A 10,966-nucleotide genomic window follows, 5' to 3' on the forward strand; every position below is an offset into this window, starting at 1 on the left:
TATCCCTCCGCCTTTATCAGAACCGCCGTGAATCATTGCCGGAGGTCTGACCTGGAACCGTCGCCGGAAGATCCGACTGGAACCGTTCGGAGACCCCCGGAACTGGTACCTCGCCTGACCCGACTTGGACCGTCGCCGAGACCCCCGGGATGGAGACCGTCGCCAGAACCCCACTTGGACCGTTCGCCGGATGACCCCGGACGACCGTCCCGGAAACCCCGAACTGGACCTCCCGGATGGCCCCGACTGAGAACCGGTCCGAGGGCCCACTGGGGACCGCGCGGAGCCCCGACTGGACCTGCGCCGAGGCTCGACTGTGCCCGTCTTAGTTCCGGATCTTGTGGCCCGTCGTTGTGTTCCCTTGCCCTCGTTTAGGAGGGTCCGACTGTGCCCTCGTCCAATCACTACTGTGGCCCGCGTGGAAGTTGCCGGACTATTGGCCCGTTGTGTAGTTCCGACTGCTGAAACGTTCGCCGGAATCTCGACTTGGAACTCCCGGAAGCTTCTGATACTCTTCCAGGTGATTACTTCGCCGAATAGTCTTACGTTGACATTGAACTCTCTGCGGTACTGTCGCGAGCTCCTGGGACTGTGAAGAGTGGGTACGTTCGACTCACGGAAGTCTGGACTGTCTAGTATCTACCTCGCACTTGGAAACGCTGATGCGCTGTGCTCGAACTGGTCTAATATCTCGTCAACGGCTGATAACACGCAGTTCGCAGCGAGTGGCGGCGAAGGCACAGCTGATGAACTTGACTGTTGGTAAGCGCACTGTCGGAGGCCTGATGTGTTGTATATTTTCTCTCTGTCTCCAACTAGTTTTTTTTAATATTACGGTCACTGAGGATCACGTCACTTCAAGCGAGTGTCGGAAGAGCACAGGCTACGTACTTGGATCTGTGAGCGCACGGAGCCTGATGGCTGATCGGTGCCGCTGTGACCTCGTATAAGTGGTGCCTTATGTGACTTATGATACCAGTCAGTGGCTGACAACATGAAATTTCTTCTTCAATTTCTCTTAAACTTTTCTGTGGTCTGTTGGAAAATATTATTCTAAAGTCATCTTCAGTATGTTACAAAATAATATAAAATAAGTTCATGTAGGATGAAGTAAACGGCTCAATACAGCCAAAATGACTTTCTAAATAAGACATGAAGTCGTACGACTATCATGCGAGAATATGTCCAATTTTTCTTACTATCTAATGTGATTAATACATTTGTTAGTATATCACTTATCCATCTACGATCATTTCTAAAAATCCAAATCACATTTGTCTCAATCCACTTTTAACATACAGGAAAGGAGGAAAAACTCAAAAATTCCAAGAACTGGCTGACCTACTATACTCTTTTTTGTAAAAGACAAAACAAGGCCCATCTCTTAATGTAAATTTTAAATATTAGTGTTTATTATTGAAATAACACACTTCGGGCTGAGGACACGCACCTCAAGGCGAGTGCGGGGAAGAGGCACAGGCCGTACTGGACTGTGGAAGCGCACTGGAGGCCTGATGCGTGGTGCCGGTACTGGTGGTACCGCGTGGTTCCGGTACTGGTGATATCTCAGGTCAGGGCGTGACAAACATGAATTTTCTCTTTCAGTCTCTTAAACTTTTTGGTGTCTGTGAAAATGTTATCAAAGTCATTCGCATGTTTTACAAAAATAGAAATAGTTCTGTGATAGTAAACGCTAATACAGCCAAAAGATTCAGTATCAACAGAAGTGTACGACAGGGATGCCCAATTTCGTCCTTTTTATTCATTTTGGTAGTGGAACTTCTATCTCTAGATATTCTGAATAATGCAAATCTACATGTCTCATCCATTTTTAACAGAGAAATCAAAATTTCCAAAYTGGCTGACGATACTACTCTTTTTTTAAAAGACAAAGACCAGGTTGCCCATGCTCTTAATGCTAAATGTGAAATATTATGTTTATATGAAATAGAACATATTCTTGTAAAGGACAGTGTAAAATAYTTAGGAATACATCTATCAAAAAAACAGTTAGTCAGACAACTTATGAATTTCTCTCCTAAAATTAAGAAAACCAATAATATAGTTAATAATTGGTTACAACGAGATCTATCTAATCCCTCTACCTGTAAAGAGATCAACAAGACATTTCTTGACTTCATCTGGAAAAATAAGTCTCACAAACTAAAAAAGTCAGTCCTCTCAAATAAAAGAGCTGAAGGAGGTCTGGAAGTGTTGGAATTTGTTGACATAAATAACACTTTCAAGATCAATTGGTTAAAAAGATGTTTGGTCAATACAGAATCAATTTGGTATTTCATTCCAAACAATGTGTTCAATAAATTGGAATGTCTTACATTTTTACTGAAATATAATGATATTCCTTAAAGATTACCTGCTATATTGGCTAGGTTTCACCAACAAGCTTTCATGTCCCGGAAAATCTGTTTCCTGCATAACTTTTCCCCACATAATGCTCTTTCGTGGAATAATTCAGACATACAGTACATTCGGAAAGTATTCAGACCCCTTGACATTTTCCACATTTTGTTATGTTACAGTCTTATTCTAAAATGTATTGCAAAAACAATTTTCCTAATCAATCTACACACAATACCCCATAATGACAAAGCAAAAACAGATTTTTATACATTTTTGTAATTTTACAAAAAAATGTAACTGAAAAATAACATTTACATAATTATTCAGACCCTTTACTAAGTACTTTGTCTAAGCACCTTTCGCAGCGATTACAGCCTTGAGTCTTCTTGGGTATGAGGCTACAACCTTGGCACACATGTATTTGGGGAGTTTCTCCCATTCTTCTCTGCAGATCCTCTCAAGATCTGTCAGGTTGGACGGGAAGCATCGCTGCACAGCTATTTCCAGGTCTCTCCAGAGATGTTGATCAGTTCAAGTCAGACTGGGGCCCCCCTTGGGGCCCTCAAGGAATTCAGCTAGACTTGTCCGCAAGCACTCTGCGTTGTCTTGGCCTGTGTGCTTAGGTCCTGTCACTCTCAGGTCTGAGGTTTGAGTGCTGCTGGGAGCAGGTTTTAACAAGGATCTCTCTGTACTTTGCTCGACTCATTTTCCCTTGATCCGACTAGTCTCCCAGTCCCTGCCCTCATCAAAACATGCACCAGCATGATGGCTGCGCACATATGCTTCAAAGTAGGATGGTGCCAAGTTTCTCTTCCAGAGCTGAGCTTGTATGTCAGGCAAAGAGTTCAATCTTGGGTTTATCAGATAAGGATATCTGAGTTGTTTCTCATGGTCTGAGAGTCCTTACGGTGTGTTTTGGTGAACTGTGCTCCAACGGAGCTGTCATGTTTTTTTATGAGGATTGGCCTCGCGTCATGGCAATCTACATAGAGGCCTAAATTGGTGGAGTGCATACAGAGATGGTTGTTCGTTGCGAAGGTTCTTCCCTCTCACAGGGAAGATCTGGTAGCTCTGTCAAGAGTGACATTGGGTTTCTTGGGTCATTCTAACAAGGACCTTCTCCCGATTGCTGCAGTTTGGCCGGCGCCGTCTCATTGGAAGCAGTTTGGTGGTTATCCATCTTCTGTCATTTTAAGAATAATGGAGGACCACTGTTGTTCCTTGGGGACACGTTCATGCTGCAGACATTGTGTTTGGGTACCCTTCCTCAGATTCTGTGCTCGATCTCCTGACTCGGGGCTCTAACGAGACCATTTCCTTGACCGAATGGCTTGGTTTTTGCGCTCTGACAATGCAATGTCACTGTGGGGAACCTTACATAGACAAGTGTGTGCCTTTCCAAATCATGTCCATAGAATTTGATTTAACACAGAATGGACTGCCAATAAGTTGTAGAACATTCAAGGGTGATCAAATGGAAACAGGCATGCACCTGAGTCATTTCGAGTTCTTCATAGAAAAGGGTCTGAAGTACTTAATGTAAATTAAGGGTATTTGTCTGTTTGAACTTTATGGGGTATTATGAGTATTGGTGTGTGGAGATTGTTGAGGAAATAAATATAATTTAGATCAATTTAAATAAAGCTGTACAGTAGCAAACTGTGGAAACGTTAGGTGTTGAATACTTTCCGAATGCACTGTAACTGTAAGGATATAATCATGTTATCTACCTCGCTGGCATTAGAGGAATATTGATCTTTGGTTCTTGATGTTTTCTGAACAACAGGGGTGTATATTCTTTCATAATTAACAATTTATAACGATTGAAATGATTCCTTCAATCTTTCAAGAGAGTTTATTTTCTGTGTCAAAGCCATTCAGTGGTCTAACTACACTAATGAAAATTGTCTTAGGCTTTTGGTGATGAACAGAGATGGTCTAGAACTCAGTTTGGAACACCAGGGCTGGGCTTACTTGAGAAATCTTGTTACATAAGACAAATTGTCATTCACGGAAGCATTTACGCCTGAGAGTAAAACATTTCTGAACTTACTGCCTTGCAACATTGTCGGAAAACAAAGCTTGGTTGATGCCGTTTGACGAATATTGTATACCAAACTAATTTAGGAACGGTACACTTTAAAGAATTTTGCTAAGATAATATCTCATGTATTCTATTTTTGGTGCAAATTTGTTTAAATTAATGATATCTGCATTTTCTGCGAAAAAGAAAGTGACTCACTTGTTCTATAAATGTAAACCTGTGATAAGAGTTTTGGGAAAATCTTGCAGAATACTTATTACCTTTTTGAACACTACTCATGTATGTTACTATTGCAATGATAACAAGACCATTGAAATTGTGATTTWWAAAAATTMTTGTTGCCAAATACGTTATGCACAAACAAAAATGCCAGAATTCTATCCCAAAATTACAAATATTATGGATTGAATTGAATAATCTTGTTAAGACATTATCCATAGTAAATAACAAAAAGAACAACATCTTCCTGAATCATTATAATGAGATTTTTTCTGAATGAATACAATTGCACTTAATTTTTTAAATATTTAGTATTTTCTTGTTTATACTTGTTTTGTTAGACATGTCAGATGTAGGGAAGTACGTTGATAATTTTGTATAATGAATAATAATTCAAAAATATATATATTTAAATATATAATATATAATTTATTTATTTTTAAATGGGGGGGGCTTTTTAGCTAACATTCCACTCCTTGACACTCCTGTCATTTGCCAAAGAGAAAATAAATATTCAAATAGGAACATTCTAATAGCAGAAAACAGCAACCGGGCGGTGTTTGTGTGTGTGAATCATCACAGATTAGAGTGCTATGCTTCAGAATCAAATCGTGAGATGCTAGCATCACTCAGGGCAGTGGGATTAGAATTTCATTTCACACTGAAACGTCAGCTGATTTTGATATGCTCATTACAAATGGCTCTGGATGGTCAGAGAATGTGCCTTTGTCACTGAGGTTCTGGTGGAAGTTTATGGTGCTTTTTTTATGCTCTGTAGTAGCTGAAGGTTTTTATGTTCCAGGACAAACAAAAGCACATTTGTTTCTTGGATAACAAACGTCTACTGTGTCCACCAACACCCCAACATTTCAAAATACAATGAAACAAAGCATGTTTTATTTAAAGCAGTTAGCAAATTCTGCAACTTGCATTCATGTCAAAATAACATGCATTTTAATATAAACATATTTATTTCCATAAGCTTTTATCTGACAATAGGKGAAAGTCTGCAGTAAACTCTTTGGGGTTTTCACTGTTTTAATGTCTATGGGTTTTCAGCAGGGGCACCATTGCATCCAACGTTTAGCCTACAGTGAAAGCGTTTCAGTGCCATAAAATAATATTAGAAAAAAAACGTATGATTGCAGTGACACTTTCGCCTCGTTCAYAAGGAAAAAGTTCATCGCATGTGCATACACATCCTTGCATCTAATCTGTTTACAAGCGCAGTGTTACAGGCAAGGAAGTTTTGCGKGCACTTTTTGTGTTTTGGAAGTTCCAGTCACTCCCTAAATCGCCTGTCAACAATGGGATGCGGTGGCAGTTCAGAGGTAATCGAGTTTAGGGATATTTAAGCCAAAACGTTTGTTACTAGCTAGYTAGACATTTTTAGATTTTCCAAACTAGTTACTAACATTATCTGTTTGRGATAACTTACCCATTTAGCTACAAAAACGAACAAGTTGTTGTCAACTGTCTGCAGATCTTTCGCGGCGTTGTCTGTACTGTATGTMGTTAGCTATAGTTGTTTACACTTAAACAACGGACTACTTCCGTGTCTAAAAAGACGCTTTAATGTTAATTTAGGTGAAAGTAAGTTATTTAGTCAAATACTATACAGTATTTCTGTGTTAGCACTGACTGGGTGAAAAAAGCACGCCAGGTTAAACCAGTGTTGCGCATGCACCAGGTGTTCACAGATGACGAATTTGATTGTTTACAACTTTTATTTGTTAGCAAAAGCAGCGCGAGTGGAAACCATTGGAGGATCGAAGCTGCACGGATATTCCATGGCTCATCATATTCACAGTTGTTCTGTATCGGAATGGTGAGTTTGCTGTGGTTTCTTTGTAGATGACCATGGGCGCGTTCGAGCTGATCACTTTCGTTAGGACGTTGACTAACTTTGGTCGCCGCCTTTCAAAGTGTGTAGCGTTTTTATAAACATTGTTCGATTTGGGACTACATGTAGACTGCATAACTTTTAACAACCATGTGATCAACAAAGGTCATGATCTTTCGACTGCAGTTGCTCCTCACCACAGTTATCCGTTATATTGACCAGATCATTTGGAACGCAGTCAGGAGGAGGCAAGATCAGGTGGGACCATTCTAGCCAATGAGAGGGCAGATACGCGTGTGACCAGGCACAATGGTTTTCACGATTTCACCAGCCCACGTGTATCGTAAAAATTCATGAAAACAAACATTTGCATTTTAGTCAAAATGTAAGGTTGAGGGTTAGGCATAATGTTAGCAGTGTGGTTAGGTTTAAARTCACATTTGAAGAAGATAAMTTGTAGAAATGGGCAGGGTTTATGACTTTGTGGCTGTGTTAACTAGTGACGACCAGGCATAACGCTAATAGTTTGTTCTTAAAGTTGCTGGGATGTAACGTGTCCTATTTATATCGGTAGCAGCGGCAGGTAGCCTAGTGGTTAGAGCGTTGGGCCAGTAACCAATAGATCGAATCCCTGAGCTGACAAGGTAATAATCTGTCGTTCTGCCCCTGAACAAGGCCGTTAACCCACTGTTCCTATGCTGTCATTGTACAAAAGACATGCCTAGTTATCAAGGTTAAATACCAACAAAAAAAACAATTGAATCATTACAACAATTCTATTAGAGCAAATAAGCCATAATTTTTTAAAATGAAATTTGACTCTCATTGACCTCAACAAAAACAGCACCTACTGGAGACAACAGACTTTGGGCCCAGTTTATCCCTCTCGCTTCGCCTCTTCCTCTCTGTCCTCACCAACTGCAACTTGAAGTCAGAACCAAAGCATTGCGGGAGACAACCTTCTGTTTTGTTGGAAGCAAAATGCACTACATGCTATTAAATTGTTGATGTTGCCACTTATCATTGGTTKTTATCAATACATGTGTACTATTTTGGGTGGATGACTATTTAGAGCTTAAATAGATCTTTATCCTTACACCCTTACAATCTAATTGCATAGGCCCACATGTGGTCCACATTTCTAATATAAATCAATTAAATATCCTACTTGCTGACAATATAGCTAATGGATTTATTTAAATATTACTGTAATGTTGTGTCCCATGTCATAGCATACAATTTSTCTTGTCTGTAATAATGTTCAAATTTTTTGGCTGTATATTGAGTGTGAATACAATTGAATACGTATTGTAGGCTACACATGGGTCATTGTAGGGTGTTTTCTACACTGGCAATTAATGTGTGTCYGGGAAACCGTCCCTTAATAAGCAAGTACCCCAGATACCAGTCATGGGGTCAATACCAAGTGCATATGACTGCTTGGGATATTGCTAGGCATATTGTTTCCCCGAGTAACTTATTTGAACTGATGTACATATATAGTCTAATACGTTTCTGTACAGTGAGCGTTTCATCCCTCATGGGATTTAATCAAATCCGGCTTACTGACAAGCAACGCAAAGGTTGAGAATGAAAGAAACACACTGCGGTCTCTACTGATGCTGACCTGCAATCTRTGACCATGCAGTTACAAGTCCATGTTGCGCAATCACAAATAATAATGAGGAAGGTACAAGGGCATGAAGTAATGGCAAACAGAGCATGTCCCATACAGAGCATGTCCCAAAAACTTTCTGTCGGTTGCATATGTACCTCCCCAGAATTTACTCGGCGACTTCAGTCTACAGACGGCTACTTTCGCCTTGCGACTCAAACGCGCCCCATGCTGTGGGTGCGACACTTTACTCTGGCTTACATTGAGCACATGCAGATCCTATTGATCTCTTTTTTTTCAGTAAGCGGACATTATATAGGACTGGCACTGTTAACTGTAATGACATATGATAATATGACGCACACTGGTCAATCCAACCACATGAAGCATAGTGGTACATTGTTTGGCGCCTATTCWGTTCGATTGCATGTATGGAATAAAATTACACTGTTTATGGTTCGCGAAGGTTATTCGCCGGGTCATTTAGTACATGGCGTTTTATACTGATTATTGTATTTACCAGCATAGTTCAGCTCTACCCTGATATTGTTTTGTGCATTGTCACCATGATGATGGTGGTGATGATGATAATGTCGTTGTTAATGGAAGCTGCTTCCCCTGTAGGCCTGTATCGCTGGTTTCTCCATTTCCACGGGAGCTGCATCCAGGCTCATCTCTGGCTACGACAGCTACGGTAACACCTGCGGTCAGAAGAACGAGAAGATCGAGGGGGTCGAACTCAGTGGCCGGGATCAGACCGACAACAAGTAAGTCGCGTTGGAATTGTGGAGCATCTCGAGATGGATGATTACCAGTTATTAGCCTATCATGTAATAGCAAGGTAATAACAATGTTTTGGTTGAGATTTCCACTCCCRTGACAATGTAGGCTCAGCAGGTTGTGACTCCTCTCTCCTAGCCTGGTTAAACCAGACAGAACACGGCCTTCACCATTGTTCAGTGTGATTTAACCAGGCTAGCTCTCTCCCCCTTCCTCCCCACAATCGACAAGTCTTTGTTGTGGTAGTTTAACACACGCCATTTAACATTACCGGTGCACAAACATGGATTTCATCGTTTGGAAATCCAGTTTGCCACTTATACTCTCTTGCTCATCTGATGCAAGGCCTGTTGAAGCCTGGATGCTCATTTGTTCTGTTGATGGCTTAACCAGTGAGATCATTGGGCTACAGAGGATTATAAACTGGGAGGTTCGAGCCCTGAATGCTGATTGGCTGACAGCCGTGGTATATCAGACCGTGTACCACGGGTATGACAAAACAGTTATTTTTACTGCTCTAATTACGTTGGTAACCAGTTTATAATAGCAATAAGGCACCTCAGGGGTTTGTGGTATTTGGCCAATATACCACCCCCCCGTGCCTTATTGCTTAATTAGCTTGCCAGCACAGGGCATTACTGTAAGACACTTCACTCTAAATCTTACTATACTCAGAAAAGACTGTTGTGGGTCTGAAATGGCACCCTATTCTCTATATAGTGCACTCTTTTTGACCAGAGCTGGGGTCAATAATAGTCCACTAGGGAATAGGGTGCCATTTCACATGCAGCTTGAGTGCAACAATGTTGTGCATTCATTCACGACCATGTCCTTTTTTTGGAAGATATTCTAATAAATGATTCAGACATGATTCAACTTTTTGTTGTGCTGCTCGTCCAGTAAGTTTCCATTCYASCAGTCTCTAGGAACRGTTTCAATGAGACAATGGGCTTTGTTTCTTAGGCTGGGCTGGTTGCCCATTGACGTTTTGACTGGGGGGCAGCAGGGGCGTTTTGGCKACAGAGATTTGACTGTTTGCTAAGCTCTATCCCACATCACATTTTACACAACCTACGTCAAAAAGTCTACGATGAAAATATACTWAGGAAAATATGCAATTTATTGTAATACAAGATGGAACAGTACATTTTGCAACGTTCAAGGATGTTACTCAAATGTGCRCATGTTTAGTTCTGTCTTATTTGACTTGGGCCATTGGCTTCCTTCAAGGAGCATGTGCCATTGGCAAATACACTCCATCTCACTCTTTTCAGGACGTTTTTCTACTTCCCTCCATCCTTATTGAAGTCCTGTTCTTTGACCTTTYCCAGGTATGTCTTCTTCCTGGACCCYTGCAACATTGACATCCTGAACAGGAAGATCAAGTCCATGGCCCTCTGTGTGTCCAAGTGTCCAGACAGAGAGCTCAAGACGTACACTGACGTCAAAAAGTTTGCACTGCAAAATGGTGAGCATTCTTCCTGTTCTCATCCGTACTGTATGCATTTATTGATTGGTAATTGGTGAAAATGAATTGCACAAAGTTTATTTCCTATTTCTCCACTTTTACATAGGATCGGAGCTCTGCTCGTACGACATTCCAGTCTACAAGTATCCAAGCCACGGAGAGAGATCCAAAAAGTGCCCCAAACTCCCCGTGCCACCAAGGTACAGTCCTTTTACCAGTGTCAAGTCAACAGCGAGKAAATATAATGACACTAGCGAGACTATGTTGACGATACCATTTTCCCCATCCTCWCCCCTTGTGCAGYAAGTCTCTCCCGGTGTTCCACCGCTGCACTCCCGTGGACATCTCCTGCTAYGCCCAGTTCGCTGAGGCCTTCGTCACCTTCGTCAGTGACAACAGCATGCTGCACAGGGTCATCGCCGGGGTGATGGCCAGCAAGGAGATCATCATGGGCCTCTGCGTGCTGGCTCTAGGTACCGTGCATTCTAAAGTGGCGTTTTATGTTCYAGCTGTCCGTATTTAGCCTCCTAAAGCATAATAGTGTATATCCTAAATAACTTMTCTCGCTCTCTGTATGCTGCTTGATTTGATTGTGCCTCAGAGGCCTCTGCTCTCCCACCTAGAAAGTTGCGTTTC

The 10,966-nt window shown here is 41.5% G+C and overlaps 1 pseudogene; it reads left to right on the forward strand.

Annotated features, from left to right (window-relative positions):
* Positions 1-5,704: 5,704 nt before the first annotated feature.
* Positions 5,705-10,966, forward strand: part of LOC111958331 (choline transporter-like protein 1) — a 47,072-nt pseudogene continuing 41,810 nt past the window's right edge.

This window comes from Salvelinus sp. IW2-2015, linkage group LG34 (assembly GCF_002910315.2).
Source record: "Salvelinus sp. IW2-2015 linkage group LG34, ASM291031v2, whole genome shotgun sequence".
Lineage (NCBI taxonomy): Eukaryota > Metazoa > Chordata > Actinopteri > Salmoniformes > Salmonidae > Salvelinus > Salvelinus sp. IW2-2015.